Source organism: Caretta caretta, chromosome 14 (assembly GCF_965140235.1).
Source record: "Caretta caretta isolate rCarCar2 chromosome 14, rCarCar1.hap1, whole genome shotgun sequence".
Taxonomy (NCBI): domain Eukaryota; kingdom Metazoa; phylum Chordata; order Testudines; family Cheloniidae; genus Caretta; species Caretta caretta.
Window position 1 is genome coordinate 36,013,157 of NC_134219.1, and position 18,444 is coordinate 36,031,600.

Below are 18,444 nucleotides of genomic sequence, written 5' to 3' on the forward strand. Positions count from 1 at the left end.
ATGGAACAGCCAAGCTGCTAGGGTTGGGAGCTGGACCTCCTGGCAGTGTCCAGGAATGAAAGCACAGCATCTGCCAGGAAGGGAGTCCCCACAGAGGGACACCATAATCTCCCAGGGAGGGAAAAGGCTCTCACTGCCATTTCTCAACCTCATGGGGTGTTCTCCTGCTCTGCCAACCCCACTCCTATTTCAGCATTTCCAGGTGCCTGAGGGAGCAGGAACCAGAGGCCATCCTGCAGCTGGGACAGAGGTGGAGGTTCATGACGTACCTGCCCGTGGTGACCATGGTACAGGACAGCCCTCAGGACATACAAAGGCAGCTCCAGATCTGGGAGCAGCTTCTCTTTGCTGGCAGGAGACTTTGCAACTTGAGGGGGGGTGAGACGGGCACTAACATGGGTATGGAAGTTTGGGGAACAGGACAGAGGCTGAGGCTAGGCAAGGCGGGCAGGGACTTGGGAAGAAAGAAAGAAGATCAACCACTTTCTGAATGTGGGTCAGGATTATCCCCACTTTAGAGAGTGGGAAACTGAGGTGCCACGTGGGAGCAGGATTGCCATTTGGCCGAGCCTCTGAAGAATCGCTACAGCCAAAATAGAAAAGCTATTAAGTGTCAGAAGAAGATGAATCATGGAATTCAGAGTTCAGGGCTGACCAGCAAAGATGTGGTATATGTCATAAACCAGTCTGCGCTCTGCCACCTCCCTGGTCTCGGAGACGGGTACATCCCTTGGACAGGGGTTAGAGAATCTTTCTCTCAGACACACAACTGGGAATAGTTTGGAAAACAAACCCTACTTATAATGTTGTTCACTGGCCCTGCTAGAAACTCCACCCTCCAACCATTGCGAACCAGGACCAGGGACACCATTCCACTCTCCTGTCCACATGTACCTGTGCACCTGCAGACATTGCAGCTGGCACATAGAATCATAGAATATCAGGGTTGGAAGGGACCTCAGGAGGTCATCTAGTCCAACCCCCTGCTCAAAGCAGGACCAATCCCCAATTTTTGCCCCAGATCCCTAAATGGCCCCCTCAAGGATTGAACTCACAACCCTGGGTTTAGCAGGCCAATGCTCAAACCACTGAGCTATCCCTCCCCCCCAAAACTTACTCGCTTCGCCCAACGTGGGGCTCAAACCCACGACCCTGAGATTAAGAGTCTCATGCTCTACCAACTGAGCTAGCCGGGCTGCCTGATTGCATTGGTGCAGGCTCTGTCACGGCTGTTCTCTATTCTGGGTTGCCCCCAATGATGAATCCGATCATCTGCAGCACGAGAAACCAGGAAATGAAAGGTGCCCTGAGTAAACTGATAGGTTGGAGGTTATTCAGCAAGAATAAAATGTCTATATTTCTCCCCTGATCACGAGTTTATTCTGTGTTTCTTTATCAATAGAATCATCTGATGACATTATTGCCTTCATGAGAACATACTTTGCAATCTGTTTATGCAGAACTGTGTATTTACATTCATAAAAATCCAGACAAATTTAACCCAAGAAAATTGTAGTTACTCTAGGTTTACATCAGTGTAATTAAGATCGGAATCTATCTATCTATCTATCTATGTACTGCTAGACATCACCATTCTATGTGATAATCAGTAGCCATAGCAAAGTTCCTAGTGGGTTCTCTGGCTCTTCTTTGTCAGGATAATAACTCTGATGGAGGTATCAACGCATTTGTTCTTTGGTTTTTGTTTGCTTGTCAGTTTTTTAGTTTAATTTTGTTGAGTTGTTTGTTGTTTTTATTTGTTTCTTTGTTCCAGGTGGGTTTGCAGGTGGGAAGACCTGTTGAGACGGTGAGAGTTTGGTTCAACAGGATTTTCAATATTTGCCTTCTCTTGAGAGTGCTCATATGTCATCTCTTTGATGGGGTTTTCTGAGTGAGCTGAAGGTTTGCTCCCCACAATGATAAAAGGGTGCAAAAGAAGTTTCTGCATGGCTAAGTTCCTCCTGACTCAATTATGAAAAATACTGTTGGGATATGATTGTATTATGAAGGATGTGTTAGGGGACAAAGAGCCTCAGGTAGCTGTCTTTGATTATTTTAACCTGAAGAAGAGCTCTGTGTAACTGGAAAGCTTGTCCCTCTCACCAACAGAAGATTGTCCAATAAAAGTTATTACCTCACCCATCTTCTCTGTGTAAGAGCTGTGTCATTCTTGCTATAGTGCAAAGACTGTTTGGAAGAGAAACTTTTTCCAGTGTTTTCTAAAGAAAATCCAACTTGGGAGAATGAGGCCAAGTTTGGATCCCATTGAAGTCACTGAGGTTTAGCCCCTCACTTCAAAGAAATTAGGATTTGACCAAGAGCCTGTCTACACAAGGATCCAGAATTGGCTGACAGACCCCTGGAGAAAGTGAGTGTGACAGAAATGTAAGGGTCTGATATCCCAACTCATCTTAACCAGCACCAATGTAGAGTAAACACATTCACATCACCAGTTTAATACTTCTGAGGTTCTGACCCAAAGTCTCTGGACTACACTCAGCAGTGACATGAACACTCGCGTAAGTTACTTGGTTCGGATCATTTTGTTCTAGCCTTGATGTAGGTGGAAAAGTGCCATCAGATGCACTGATCTGCTGTTCCATATGCTTCATAGACACCTAAATACCTTTAAAAATATGGCTGTATTATATGTAGAAGTGCCAAAGTCACGTTTGAAAATAAGACTTCGGTACCTAACTAACTGGGTGGGGGATGATAATTTTACCCAATGGCAGTAAATGGAGGAGAATCTGTGTGCGTGTAAGTGTGTGTGTGTTTATATGAGAAGAAGAGGGAGAATGTCTAGCGAGACAGTGGAGAGCCAGGTCTACACTGGAAAAGTTTTGCTGATATAGCAATATAAACAAGCTCTCCTACTGTAAATGGACTAGTAGTTTTGCTGGTATTGCTTAAACTGGTTCTCTGAGAGAAACAAGCCACACCGCAGAAGCATTTGTAAGCTGGTTTAACCATGTTTACACGAGGGGTTTTACCGGAATAGAAATGTTGTCCAAAAAAATCACACTTCCAAGCTGACATTGCTCTGATGGTGAAAGTTTCTAGTGTCGATCTGGCTTCTGTGTTTCTTTTTGTGAGATTACATTCTAAGTGCAATGTACTGAGACATTGCTTTCAGTGTGTCTTTGCTAGTCAAGTACACTGCTCACATGTGTGGTGTTGTCAGTGTACATTATTGTGAGTGTATACCTGAGCTGAAATCAATGTGCATGTGAGTTTTCTATTCCTGTGTGTGTCCTTGAGAATGTACAATGTCATGTGTTTATTAAGAAAAATATTGTGTCACTTGTGTGTGTGTTGTCAGTGCTTCTTCTGGCATGCAAGTGTGCATTATTGTTGTGTTTGTGAACACACAGTATTGTGTGTTTATTAGTGAAAAATATTGTCTGACTACATATGTGTTGTGAATGTGGATTATTATGTGTGTGTTTCTACGTGTACATCATTGTGTATTTCTGGGCAAATATTATTTTGTGCATGTGTCTGTTTGGAAGTGAACATTAATAAGGACTTACCGCTGAGCCTGGGATAAAAATCTAAAGCTGCTGTCTTCCTGCAGCTGCTCAGACCATGAGATTTTAGTCCATTCAAAGGTGATGCCTACAATGCATCATTTCCTCACGTGCCAAGGCCAGCTCATTTCAGGAGTCCTTCAACATTTGTATTTGCTGTCTTGTTAATTTTAAAAAAAAATTTGCAAGAATTATTTTGAGCCACATTTTCAAATGTCACTTTTATTCTGCATCCTGAAAGGTGCCAAAAGAATGGTGCCAAAAAATCCATATTTGGGCTTGTATTTTCAAGGGAGTCTAAGGAAGTTCCTGCAGTCAATAGGAATTCAGAACTTGTTCCAAGCCCAGGTCCTCCAAGGTATTACATGGGACTTGGTTTTTCGTTTTGCAACTGACATACTTAGTGGCTCTGGGCAATAGCCAATACTTGGTGCTTCACAGCAGGTGAAAAATCAACTCATCCAGTGCTGAACATGGAATGCAACTTAGTCCTTATGCCCGGTGGCCAGCTCAGAAGAACTCAGTTCCCATTCAGGCACCACATTAAATGGTGCCCATGGATGAATTGAATCTGAGAATGACATCAGCCTCATGATAGCCTCGAATGGAAGGAACTGTCATAACTCAACTCTCTAGATGATCAGGAAAAAAATGTCCCATTATTCACTGCTCTGTCTATCTAAAGAGTCCATATGGCTGCCATGACCGCATTCCATCACCATGTTTTCCAATGTATACATTGCAGGGTTCACCAAACAAAATTTTCACAGAAAGTCTTCACTTTCCTTAAACATTTTCTGTTTTTCATTTAAAGAAATGAAAAGGGGGAAAACAAATAGTTTTGTCTGAAAAATGTATTTTTAATTTAATTTAATGTAATGTTTTTGACAGTTTTCAGACAAAAAAAATCAGTTTTGAGAAATGTTGGGGATTTTCTTTCCAAGGCTCCAATCGCATTTGATGGGCAAACGTAATTACCGGGATACATACGATGTAAATTGCAAAGTAACAGCATACAACAATCCTTCATTAGTTTTCATGAAGTTCACACATCAAGTCAATTCACACTTTTGATCCAGGATTAATTAAGTAGAGGGATATACATAATGTAAAGGGATACCATTCAACACCTTAGGAACCAGTAGGGTGACCAGATGTCCCGATTTTATAGGGACAGTCCCGATATTTGGGGCTTTTTCTTATATAGGCTCCTATTACCCCCGTCCCGGTTTTTCACACTTGCTGTCTGGTCAGCCTAGGAACCAGAGGGGAAGCGGCTTGCCCAAGGTCACCCAGCAGCTCAGTGGCCGAACTGGGAAGGACTGCCTAGATCTCTTGAATAGCAGTCCAGTTCCCCTGTCTCCTAGGTAAAGGCAGCGTAGCCTTTAGGTGTTACTCAACGCAGATAACAATAATACCCTTTGGGGTGGGGACTGGCTTCTAGTGATCGTTTGTTCATGCCCAGCACGGGCTAGTGCAATACAACGAACCAACGCAATAACAATTCCTACTAAGATACTCTATTCAGCAGAGATCTGCAACATACCCAGATCTACCAGTATAGTACTGCCCTGTGTTAATGGCAGCAGTGACCTCTAGTGGTTATGTGAGGTAGTTCTCACTATACAGAGCAGCCAGCGCTGGAATTAGAGCCAGGGAATTTTCATCTAAGTATGCCTCTTTGCAAATGCTCAGATAGTCACCTTCCAGGGTCACACTTCCTTTGCTTGGTCTGTGACCAACATTTGTTATATCATACAGGGTCGGTGGGTGCGGGGCGTTTGAGTGAAATCCCTTCAGCTCTTTCTGAGTTAAGAAAAGAGAGGTTTCAGAGTAGCAGCCTTGTTAGTCTGTATTTGCAAAAAGAAAAGGAGTACTTGTGGCACCTTGCATCCGATGAAGTGAGCTGTAGCTCATGAAAGCTTATGCTCCAATAAATTGGTTAGTCTCTAAGGTGCCACAAGTCCTCCTTTTCTTTTTAAGAAAAAAGAGGGGGGAAATAAACTTTTTCCGCCACCATGACAAAATCAGATGGAAATTTTGGCCCCGGGTTGCTCTCAGGCCAGATCCTGAGCTGGTGTAAATTGATGTGCTCCATGCTGAGCGACACCAGCTGGGAGTCTGGCTCCTAGCGCCCACTGAGGACTAGGGCTTTTGACTGGCTTGAAAAAAAATTATATTGGCTTTATGTGAGTTCACGGATGTCTCTGTTTTTTCTTCCAGGGGGCGGCGAGTGCGAACTCTGCCCCAAGGACTGGTGGGCGCACCGGGAAAAGTGCGACTGGGATTCTAAAAGGAGTCAGATCTGGACCGAGAGCTGGAAAGACTGTGAGTGGAGGAATTCACAAATGCTCGAGATCCAGGACCAAGAGGAGATGGTAAAGTGAAATGCACAAGGCCAGTTCCCCAGCTAGTGTGAATCAACGTAGTGCCACTCATTTTTTACTCCTTTACCACTCAGCAACTCTCAGGGAACTGGTCTATTCTTCAGTACTACAGAAGCTCTCCAGTGAGAGGGTATCATGCAGTGTGATGGCCCCGTTGGGTCAGAATCCATTTTAGTTGCATGTTTTGGGTCTCTGATAGATCTCCTGGGGAGATGGGGGAGCGGGGGGGTCTCTGTATATGCAGGGGGCATAAGACCATGTGAGAGTCACCCAGATGCTTGCTTTACACTCCCCAGGATTTCATAAACACAATCACAGACGGAACAAACCACGTCTGGGTTGGCCTGAACAACACGTCCCACACCGGGAACTGGAACTGGGTGGACGGCTCCCCTTTCAATCAAACACTGTGAGTGTTGCCTGAGAATTCACTGTGACGAAGATACATCTTTCTGAGAGACACAGAACTTAGAAGTCAGAATGGAGTTCTCCGCACTCTTCCTTGCTCAGACTCAGGGGTACAGTCCTTGGTGGGTGCATTCGCCCCCTGATTTGGGGTGCCGTCCCTGCCAGGTGCATTCCACTGCCCCTCACTTGCACCATAGCTCATTGCAAAATCCATTCCTTCCCTCCCTCTCTGTCTTGGCGGATTGGGGCTTGCCGTCCCAGTCAGGTCAATTGCTCACTAGTGCCTTGCCTAGAGAGTGGGGCACTGTCACTGCAGGATGCACTTACTTCATGCATCTGGGAAGCCGGGAATCTTGTTGCCAGGTGAACCTCCCAGAGGTGGGGAGATGCTGTTGTGCAGAAGGTAGCAAGGGTGGAGTGTTGTGGTTTGCATCCTTCAGTCAGCTGTGGTGATCTCACACTCTTCGTACTGCCCCAGGCATTGTGAGGGAAACACACTGCCCTGGTGGGATATTTCCCAGCATCTTGGTCCAGGAGGCTGCAAACAGAGGCTGCCTCTTGTGTGCGAGCCTTTAGCCAGAGCCGGGGCAGATGCCTCCTGAGGTGGTAGATGGTTGAGCAGAGCAGCTGGCACCAGGGGAGAGGGAAGTCTGAATGCTCCATACAGAGGGAGGGGAGGGGTATTTGTTAAGATTCAGCCTTAACCGATGTCAGGTGGGGGTTACTCAGGGTTGGGGAAGAGCAGGGCCGTCCCTAGCTATTCTGGGGCCCTATGCAGTCCCCGTCCCCCCCACCGCGGGTGTGTGTGTGTGTGGGGGGGGCCCAGGCTTCCAGGCGGGGAGGCTGGCTTGGGGGGCAGGGGGGAATTGCCCCCCAGTTCTCACCGGTGGCATGGCTGGGGCCGGGTCACTGCACTTCCCGCTGACAGGGAGTGGAGGCCCAGCCCTGCTGCAGTCCTCAGGGGAGTGGGGGTGGGGCTGGGGCAGAGCAGGGGCGGGAAGATGTGGGGCTGGGGCGAAGCAGGGGTGGGGGTGGAGTGGGGGCGGGGCTGGGGCGGAGCAGCATACAGCTGCGCAGGGCACCAGGAAATTTGGTGCCCCAAGGCGTTCCTGGTGCCCTACGCAGCGGCTTACTTTGCGTATGGGTAGGGACCGCCTTGGGAAGGGGTCCCAGCTCCCATCCACACACCTCGGCACAAACAACAGCCCTGACTCTAGGGGGGTCAGAGTAACCTGAAAAAGCACCACTCTTAACAATCCCACAATGCTTTTATTTAACCCAGGCAAGCCGGGAGCAGACCCACTTTAGGATCTCCAGCAGGGGGCACACACATTCCCTCGCCCCAGCACAGCATACAGAAAAACAGCTCTCCCCACAACCGTCCTGGCTAGACACACATAGACTCTCTACACCGTGCCAATGCAATCCCCTCCCCTGCCTGGGTCAGTCCAGCCTCTCCGAGCTCTGCTCTGGTGCTGGTGTCTGGTTAACTCCCCATTAAGGTGCATGGGGCAGCACACAATTGCCACAGCTGCCTAGAATCATAGAATCATAGAATATCACGGTTGGAAGGGACCTCAGGAGGTCATCTAGTCCAACCCCCTGCTCAAAGCAGGAGCAATCCCCGACTAAATCATCCCAGCCAGGGCTTTGACAAGCCTGACCTTAAAAACTTCTAGGGAAGGAGATTCCACCACCTCCCTAGGTAATGCATTCCAGTGTTTCACCACCCTCCTAGTGAAAAAGTTTTCCCTAATATCCAACCTAAATCTCCCCCACTGCAACTTGAGACCATTATTCCTTGTTCTGTCATCTGCTACCACTGAGAACAGACTAGATCCATCCTCTTTGGAACCCCCTTTCAGGTAGTTGAAAGCAGCTATCAAATCCCCCCTCATTCTTCTCTTCTGAAGACTAAACATCCCCAGTTACCTCAGCCTCTCCTCATAAGTCATGTGTTCCGGTCCCCTAACCATTTTTGTTGCCCTCCGCTGGACTCTCTCCAATTTTTCCACATCCTTCTTGTACTGCGGGGCCCAAAACTGGACACAGTACTCCAGATGAGGCCTCACCAATGTCGAATAGAGGGGAACGATCACGTCCCTCGATCTGCTGGAAATGCCCCTACTTATACATCCCAAAATGCCATTGGCCTTCTTGGCAACAAGGGCACACTGCTGACTCATATCCAACTTCTCGTCCACTGTAACCCCTAGGTCTGAACTGCTGCCGAGCCATTCGGTCCCTAGTCTGTAGTGGTGCATTGGATTCTTCCGTCCTAAGTGCAGGACTCTGCACTTGTCCTTGTTGAACCTCATCAGATTTCTTTTGGCCCAATCCTCCAATTTGTCTAGGTCCCTCTGTATCCTATCCCTACCCTCCAGCTTATCTACCTCTCCTCCCAGTTTAGTGTCATCTGCAATCTTGCTGAGGGTGCAATCCACACCATCCTCCAGATCATTTATGAAGATATTGAACAAAACCGGCCCCAGGACTGACCCTTGGGGCACTCCACTTGATACCGGCTGCCAACTAGACATGAAGCCATTGATCACTACCCGTTGAGCCCGACAATCTAGCCAGCTTTCTATCCACCTTATAGTCCATTCATCCAGCCCATACTTCTTTAACTTGCTGGCAAGAATACTGTGGGAGACCATGTCAAAAGCTTTGCTAAAGTCAAGGAATAACACGTCCACTGCTTTCCCCTCATCCACAGAAGCCAGTTATCTCATCATAGAAGGCAATTAGATTAGTCAGGCATGACTTGCCCTTGGTGAATCCATGCCAACTGTTCCTGATCACTTTCCTCTCCTCTAAGTGCTTCAGAATTGATTCCTTGAGGACCTGCTCCATGATTTTTCCAGGGACTGAGGTGAGGCTGACTGGCCTGTAGTTCCCAGGATCCTCCTTCTTCCCTTTTTTAAAGATGGGCACTACATTAGCCTTTTTCCAGTCATCTGGGACCTCCCCCGATCGCCATGAGTTTTCAAAGATAATGGCCAATGGCTCTGCAATCACATCCGCCAACTCCTTTAGCACCCTCGGATGAAATGCATCCGGCCCCATGGACTTGTGCTCGTCCAGCTTTTCTAAATAGTCCCAAACCACTTCTTTCTCCACAGAGGGCTGGTCACCTCCTCCCCATGCTGTGCTGCGCAGTGCAGTAGTCTGGGAGCTGACCTTATTCGTGAAGACAGAGGCAAAAAAAGCATTGAGTACATTAGCTTTTTCCACATCCTCTGTCACTAGGTTGCCTCCCTCATTCAGTAAGGGGCCCACACTTTCCTTGACTTTCTTCTTGTTGCTAACATACCTGAAGAAACCCTTCTTGTTACTCTTAACATCCCCTGCTAGCTGCAACTCCAGATGTGATTTGGCCTTCCTGATTTCACTCCTGCAAGCCCGAGCAATATTTTTATACTCATCCCTGGTCATTTGTCCAATCTTCCACTTCTTGTAAGCTTCTTTTTTGTATTTAAGAGCAGCAAGGATTTCACTGTTAAGCCAAGCTGGTCGCCTGCCATATTTACTATTCTTTCTACACATCGGGATGGTTTGCCCCTGTAACCTCAATAAGGATTCTTTAAAATACAGCCAGCTCTCCTGGACTCCTTTCCCCCTCATGTTATTCTCCCAGGGGATCTTGCCCATCAGTTCCCTGAGGGAGTCAAAGTCTGCTTTTCTGAAGTCCAGGGTCTGTATTCTGCTGCTCTCCTTTCTTCCTTTTGTCAGAATCCTGAACTCGACCATTTCATGTTCACTGCCTCCCAGGTTCCCATCCACTTTTGCTTCCCCTACTAATTCTTCCCGGTTTGTGAGCAGCAGGTCAAGAAGAGGTCTGCCCCTAGTTGGTTCCTCCAGCACTTGCACCAGGAAATTGTCCCCTATATTTTCCAAAAACTTCCTGGATTGCCTGTGCACTGCTGTATTGCTCTCCCAGCAGATATCAGGGTGATTGAAGTCTCCCATGAGAACTGGGGCCTGCGATCTAGTAACTTCTGCGAGTTGCCGGAAGAAAGCCTCGTCCACCTCATCCCCCTGGTAGTAGATAGTAGACTCCCACCACGACATCACCCTTGTTGCTCACACTTCTAAACTTAATCCAGAGACTCTCAGGTTTTTCTGCAGTTTCATACTTGAGCTCTGAGCAGTCATACTGATCTCTTACATACAGTGCTACTCCCCTATCTTTTCTGCCCTTCCTGTCCTTCCTGAACAGCTTATATCCATCCATGACAGTACTCCAGTCATGTGAGTTATCCCACCAAGTCTCTGTTATTCCAATCACATCATAACTCCTTGACTGTGCCAAGTTCTCCCTGCTTGTTTCCCAGGCTTCGTGCATTTGTATATAGGCACTTGAGGTAACCTGCTGATCGCCCCTCTTTCTCAGTATGAGGCAGGAGCCCTCCCCTCTCACGCGCTCCTCCTCGTGCCTCCTCCCGGTATCCCACTTCGCCACTTACCTCAGGGCTTTGATCTCCTTCCCCCGGTGAACCTAGTTTAAAGCCCTCCTCACTAGATTAGCCAGCCTGCTTGCGAAGATGCTCTTCCCTCTCTTCGTTAGGTGGAGCCCGTCTCTGTCTAGCACTCCTTCTTGGAACACCATCCCATGGTCAAAGAATCCAAAACCTTATCTCCGACACCACCTGCGTAGCCATTCGTTGACCTCAATAATTCGACGGTCTCTACCCAGGCCTTTTCCTTCCACGGGACTGTATCCCACTACAGCCATGGCTCACAATCTATGCAAGACACTAGTGCAGAGTTAACCTGGGGTAAATGAAAGGTTCAGTCTGTGAAAGCAGAAAATTAACTTCAGAATCACTTTGTTGCATTTTCAGTATTTTAGCAAAATGTTTCTACAAAAACTGACAAAGGAAAGCAAGAAGTAGGGTTCAAGGGGCATTTAAAGGATGCACAGGTCTTGTAGGGAGAAGCAGTTGCGTGGGGACAGACTGTAGGATGGAAATATAGAAAATAAAGAGGAGAAGAGGGGACTGAGGCTGGAGAATCAGAACAAAGGACAATAGCAACATCTAGTTCTCATGGAGTATTTCTCATCCATCGATCTCTTTATAGTGGGGAAGAAGAGTCACAACGACGCAAAGTGAAGCCCAAAAGTCACACAGCAGCCCAAGACTTAGAACTCCCATATCCCAAATGCCAGTCCAGCACTCTATGCCATGATACTACACCACACTGTCCCCCATAGCCTCTGGAGACTGTTTCTGTGTGGAGTGTCTGGCGCAATGGGGCCCTGATCTCAACTGGGGCCTCTAGGCGCTACAGGAACGTGCATAAACACCAGCCTGGCTTTCACACAAACAACCCTACTGCTATTTCGGAAGCGAGCACCTGCACTATGCAAGATGTGACTTACAGTAGCCTGTGCGCTGAATGAACCCAGCCCTGCCAATAATCACAGCGAGCTCTTCATTGCACGGCTCTAAGCTGGAAGCTGGCAGCCAGCCCAGGAAAAACAGACAATTCTGACATTGCAGACTTTCCAATCGCTCTGATTCATGGCTGCTGGTTCTGCTGAGTGAAGGAGCAGTGGCCATGTGGAAGGTCAGTCTCTCAGCTTTGCTGCCCTAAGACTCAATGCTGCAGCCCACTGGGAACCTGGGAACCCAGCCTGTGCCCACTAGTGGCTTGCATAGGTTGTGCAGCGTGGTTGTAGCAAGATGCAGTCACCTTGGGCAGCCGTAGGAATTGTGTGCTGGCCCATGCATCTCAATGGGGAGTTAACTCCAGGATCCCTTGCTTGGGGGGCCTCACCAAGCTCATCCCAGGATTGATTCAGGCTAGTGGAAAGTGGCAGTCACTCCAGGGGGCCTTTACTCCCTCCCCAGTTATTGAAAATTGGATTTGGACCTGACTGAGTTGTGAGCACTTAGGGTAGGCACTTCTGAATATGAGAGTGGTGGTCATTTACCTCTGAGCAACTGCTGTTGAGTAGAAATGGCTTCCTGTTTCCGAACGCTCACATTTTCACTCCTAAAGAGAAGACATTTTCAGTTCAGCTGTTCAGTGCAGTAATGCTGCAGTGCATTGAACAGGAATGTGAGGGGACATGACAAAGGCAAATACATGTACAGTACCTGCTTGATGTGCTTGCCTCTCTCTGAAAGGAGAAATGGGGAAACTATCTATAATTTAATAAAACCAAGTGAAAAAATATGCAGGGGCCATTCTCCATCGGTATGCCACACACTTTCAGGCACAAAACCCCTCTTCCCATCAGGGCAATCCCATTTCAGAAGGGTAAATTCCCAGTCATCCCTGCTTCCCTAGGTATTTATGAATTTCATTCATCTGAGCAAATAATGTAGCTAACTTATTCTCCCCACTGTGGCTACAGTTTGCTAAACCCACTGCCATGCACCTTTGTTAACCACAAAGGGTTATGCTTTGGTATGGACCAGCATTAGCCAGAATAAGTCATAGATTCACAGCTGATAAGGCCTGAAGGGGGCCATTCTGAACATCTGGTCTGACCTCCTGTTTTTGAGCACAGGCCAAAGAACCTTCCCCCAGTGATTCCTGCATCATCAGCGTGTGGCTGAGCTAGAGCAGATCACTGAGAGATGCCCAGCAATGATTTAATGACCCCAAGTGATGGGGAACCCACCACAACCCTTGGTAGGTTGTTCCAATGGTAAATACCCCTCATGGTAAAATATGTGAACCTTATTTCTAACCTAAATCTGTCTAGCTTTAACTTCCAGCCATTAGATCTCACTCTGCCTTTGCTGGATTAAAGAGTCCTCTCCCAGACCCACCTTCACTCTGCAGGGCTAATGGGATTAAAAGGCAAAAAAAAAAATCTCTGAGTAACTAAAACAAGGAGCTCTGCCTCTGCTATTGGCATGGGGATGGAGCTTAGTGAAGAATTTATTTGACAAATAAGGGAGGTCCATGGAGCTCAGAGAATTTCATATAGCAAAAGGGGGATATACTGCAGGGGCGATGCTCTCAGAGCAAGAGGGGCCATTGACCATCATATGCCAGAAGACAAAACTGGAGAGAGAGAGAGAATGCAGGAGGGTCTCTGCCTTGCCTGAGATGCTGACCAGACCTCAGAGTCCTATGTCTAAACTAGAAGGGCTGTGGCCGCTCAGCTCTCCCGATACAGCTGTGCCGCCGCAGAGTGTGTGGTGAAGACACTCTATGCTGATGGGAGAGAGTTCTCCTGTTAGCATAAAAAACCCAATCCCATGAGCAGCAGTCCCTATGTTGGTGTAACTTATGTCACTCACGGGGGTGGAATATTCACAACCCTGAGTGACACAAGTTTTGCCAGCATAGGCTGTAGTGTAGACATAGTGATAGAAGGGGTGAGAGCGGACACAGGGGATAGGGGGCAGTTTGTCTCAGGACTGTTTGTTATTTTGTGTAGATCTGTAACTCTCCCTGTGCTTTCTTAAAAATACAAGTGCCTGTGATTAAGAAATCCCTTTGCTAAGCCAGCGTTCCTGGCTCGCCTGACACATCGGCCATGAAGGCATCGATCGAGAACTCAGCGTGCCAACAGTGATCTGGAAATCTGCTGGAGCATGTGTAACCAACTGCAAGCTTGGGAGGGCTGCGGCACTGGTTCTGGGGTTTCAGACAGCTGGGGTGTGGAGGACCACATCCCAAAGAAGCGTGGCAGACATGGGGTCTGCAGTTGGGAGTGCAGCTGAGAGACCCAGAGCTGAAGTTGTAGAAGCACATGGGATCCTGTGGTTCATTCCAGTCACAACTGACTGGTATCTGTCCAGAGAGGGTGTGACACAGGGCCCTAAAGGGATTTAATTAGCCAACAAAAACACCCCTACCTTGGACTCATGGGCAGCCTTTCTCATGGGAATCACAGCATGAGAGTGGTGAGCCGGGGATCCTTTGCAATCCTCACAAAGGGCTTTGCCATCCTCCTTACAGAACCATGTGAGCTCTTTGCCATGTTCCTCACAGACATTCCCTTTCCTACTCCTTTTCCACAGTTGTTTGATGAATTGTACTATGCTGCCCAGCTGTGTGTTGGACCTGAAGGCTCTTTTCTGGAACGTTTCTCCACACTGAGGACAGGCGGCTGTCTCCACTCCCTGACAGTGCTGGGTGATGCAGCCATGGCAGAAGTTGTGCCCACACTCTAAAGTCATCGGGTCTGTCAAATACTCCTGACAGATGCGACAAATGGTATCATCTAGCTCTCTACCAGCTAAAGATATTGGAGCCGGGGGTTCCAGACCCTCAGCCTTACGTTTCCTCCCCCCTGGTGGAGCAGGTGTCCCCATGGCTGCTGGGCTCTCAGTCTGTCTGTCTGTCTCCTTCCCCAGCTCTGTGTGTTCTGGTGTCACTGGTGGGAGGTGCCTGCTGCTGGCCTCTGCCCTACTCCATGCAGGGTGAGGTGAAGAGAAGGGAGAGGCCTGAAAGGGAAAGAGGAGAAGGGAAAACAGAAAAAAGGGGAAGAAGAATGTCATAAATATAAAGGGAAGGGTAAACCCCTTTAAAATCCCTCCTGGCCAGAGGAAAAATCCTCTCACCTGTAAAGGGTTAAGAAGCTAAAGGTAACCTCGCTGGTACCTGACCAAAATGACCAATGAAGAGACAAGATACTTTCAAAAGCTGGGAGGAGGGAGAAAAACAAAGGGTCTGGGTCTGTCTGTGTGATGCTTTCGCTGGGGACAGAACAGGAATGGAGTCTTAGAACTTAGTAAGTAATCTAGCTAGGTATGTGTTAGATTATGATTTCTTTAAATGGCTGAGAAAACAGCTGTGCTGAATAGAATGAATATTCCTGTCTGTGTGTCTTTTTTGTAACTTAAGGTTTTGCCTAGAGGGATTCTCTATGTTTTGAATCTAATTACCCTGTAAGGTATTTACCATCCTGATTTTACAGAGGTGATTCCTTTTTACTTCTATTAAAAGTCTTCTTGTAAGGAAACTGAATGCTTTTTCATTGTTCTAAGATCCAAGGGTTTGGATCTGTGGTCACCTATGCAAATTGGTGATGATTTTTACCAAACCTTCCCCAGGAAGTGGGGTGCAAGGGTTGGGAGGATTCTGGGGGGAAAGATATGTCCAAACTATGTTTTTTCAGGAACCCAGATAAAGTTTGGTGGTGGCAGTGGAAGTCCAGGGGCGAAAGGGTAAAATAGTTTGTACCTTGGGGAAGTTTCAACCTAAGCTGGTAAGAGTAGGCTTAGGAGGTTTTCATGCAGGTCCCCACATCTGTACCCTAGAGTTCAGAGTGGAGAAGGAACCTTGACACCCATAAACACTGTTTTACATCATCATTGCACAGAGTTAGAAACTGCTCCTGTACAAGCAAATCATACAGCTCTTCAAAGCTAGTTACACCTCTTCCTTTGACCCATTTATCGAAGAGATCCATCTGGTTTACATAAGCCACATTACTTAGTGGGTTATAAGCTTTGTTATGATACCTTACAAGAGATCTTTTGCATAAAGCATATTCCAGTTACATCATATTCACACTCCTAAGCATAGCTCCATAAAACATATGGAGTGCAACATCACATAGCTCCACCACCACAGGCCATCCTGTTGGTACAACTTGTTCCCTCCAGGGACCTGTTGTCATCTATACTGGGGAAACCATTCGCTGCCAATATCAGCTGCACCTTTGCTTGGCAGGAGGGGCAGTTGCTCACCTAGCTACATAGACGAGACCTAACCCCCTTACTCACAGCGCACAGTTCTCCTCATCCCACAGCCTACCCACTGCACCACCTCCTAACTTGACCCATATCAAGGTTTCACCCAGCTCATAATGATACTAACCAGACTGTTTTTCCTGTATCAACTCTCTCAATAAACTTGTGAATGTTGCACAACTGAACAGAATCATTATTTGAATCTACCCTGGAAAGGAAGGGAGGGGGGCTAGAGGCTGTGATGGCTCCCGGAGTTCGCCATTTTGAGCCACAGATGGAGTTGGGGGGGGACAGATACCCATCTACTAATTTTCTTTTCCCTTTGTGCATGTGCCCACCATGTCATGGGTATGTTAACAGGCAGTGGTTGGGGCTTCAGTCTGAGTTAGAAGCCAATTGCCTGGGCAGTCCAACTGCCAGTTAGAAAACTTGTTCAGGGGGGCTGAACGAAGGGGGCAGTGTAGGGGGAGAGAGGAAAGGAGAGAGGAAGGTGGGAGCTGGAAATTCGGAAAGGCTCCTGGCTCACATCCATCAGAAATGGCTGAGGCCATGGGGCACCCACAACAGAAGTGAGCACAGCCGTATAACATAATAATACATTGTAATGAGGGATACTTACATGCCAAGATCCCCTCAGTCATATCTTCCTTCTGTGTCCCGGGCTGGGTTTGGGGCTGGGAATTGGGGCAGCTTCCTCCAAGGCCACCCTCAGAGTCCTGAGTCCAAAGGGATCCTGGCTTTCCGTGGAGATCTCCTCACTGCCCTCTTCGTGTTCCTCCTCCAGTGACTCTTGCTGCTCGGCCTTGGGGGCTCCACTGTCCTCACGGTGGCATCACTGCATCCACATGAACAATAATCCACAAACTAACTTAATTCACATTGAATTTAGTGCACTTTTAAAGTGGAATCCAGAATTCACAATAAGTGGGGAGTCAGTGTGCTTTAAAGGTTTGTGTCAAGTGCACACATGCATTTTCAATCCGCATTAACTTGAGTTCGTCTGGACTAAACCCCCCATCGAGATAAGCCCCTAGACTCTAAGCGCAGGGGCTGGGGGTTGGTTCTGCGCTGTGTGACTTACCCCTCGCAGAGGCAGGGTGAGGCTGGAAGGAAGCAAAGGCTGCTTCTTGGGCACAGGGCTGGAGTGTGAGGCTTGGGATTTCTGTAGGCACCTGTGCACTGTACATCCCCACTGCTTTTCAGGGGAACAGGACTTACTTGTATTTCTGTAAATAACCAGAGGACACCAAAGATAACCTTGACTTCATGTCTGCAATTGCTCATCCAAACGGATCCCTGCTCCCCCAGCCAGGCCCCAAATTTCAACTGCTGCTCAGCCAAAGAGACATCAAGACCTGTCAGAAACCATGTGATGTGAGCAGGTATGGAGCAAATCACCTTGTATATTCATGATGTGTGATGTGACTGGTCACTGAAGTCACCTGGGTTGAAAGCACCACCAGACTGGGATGGGAGGGTTTGCATGTGGACAGAAGTGGAGTTAGGGCAATGCCTGAGTAAGAGCCCAAGTTAACTCTGCCACGAAGACAGACCCTGTTAGACACAGGCGCTAACTTTTGTTTTTCCCAGTGGATGCTCTGGCCCTGCTCCGCCCCAAGGCCCTGCTCTAGGGTAACCAGACAGGGGGAGGGAGGCTAATAGGAGCCTATATAAGAAAAAGACCCCCAAATAGGGACTGGCTCTATAAAATCAGGACATCTGGTCACCCTACCCTGCTCCCACAGGGCATCTTCCCCCAGGATCCACCCTCCCTCCACCTCTTCCTACCCCTACTCCACCCCCTTCCCAGAGGCCCCCCTGCCTACCTGCAAGGTGCTCCTCTCCACCCTGTCCCCAAGCCTCCCCGCCCACCCCTCACTCCTCACTGCCCCCTCCCCCGAGCGCCTCCCACCAGCTGCTCACTGATCAGCGGACAGCCCCAGGGCCCGCCAAATAGCTGATTAATGGCCAGGCCCACGGCCCACCGAACAGCTGATTGGTGGCCAGCCCCAGGACCTGTGGAACAGCTGATTGGCGGCCAGCACCAAACAGCTGTGGCTGGTGGGTGCTGAGCACTCCCTATTTTTTTCCCATGGGTGCTTGGGCCCCAGAGCACCCTCGGAGTCCGTGCCTATGCAGGTTGTGCAGAACGCAGCCCCCAGATTAGGTACGACAGGTTCCTGCCGGCCAGTCCCAATACAGGATGAGGAAATAAAACCTCTTTTCCAACTACCAGAAAACCCAAAGCAAAGAGAAAAGGAGTACTTGTGGCACCTTAGAGACTAACCAATTTATTTGAGCATGAGCTTTCGTGAGCTACAGCTCACTTCATCAGATGTTTACCGTGGAAACTGCAGCAGACTTTATATACACACAGAAATCATGAAACAATACCTCCTCCCACCCCACTGTCCTGCTGGTAATAGCTTATCTAAAGTGATCAACAGGTGG

At 48.2% G+C, this 18,444-nt stretch overlaps 1 protein-coding gene and 1 non-coding gene across 2 annotated transcripts in view; both read right to left on the reverse strand.

Moving 5' to 3' along the window:
• LOC142069220 (E3 ubiquitin-protein ligase TRIM11-like) overlaps positions 1–18,444 on the reverse strand; it is a 264,114-nt gene that overhangs the window by 188,854 nt on the left and 56,816 nt on the right. The window lies entirely within an intron of this gene.
• Positions 1,124–1,196, reverse strand: TRNAK-CUU (transfer RNA lysine (anticodon CUU)). Its single transcript has one exon. It is a non-coding gene; the product is annotated as a tRNA-Lys (tRNA).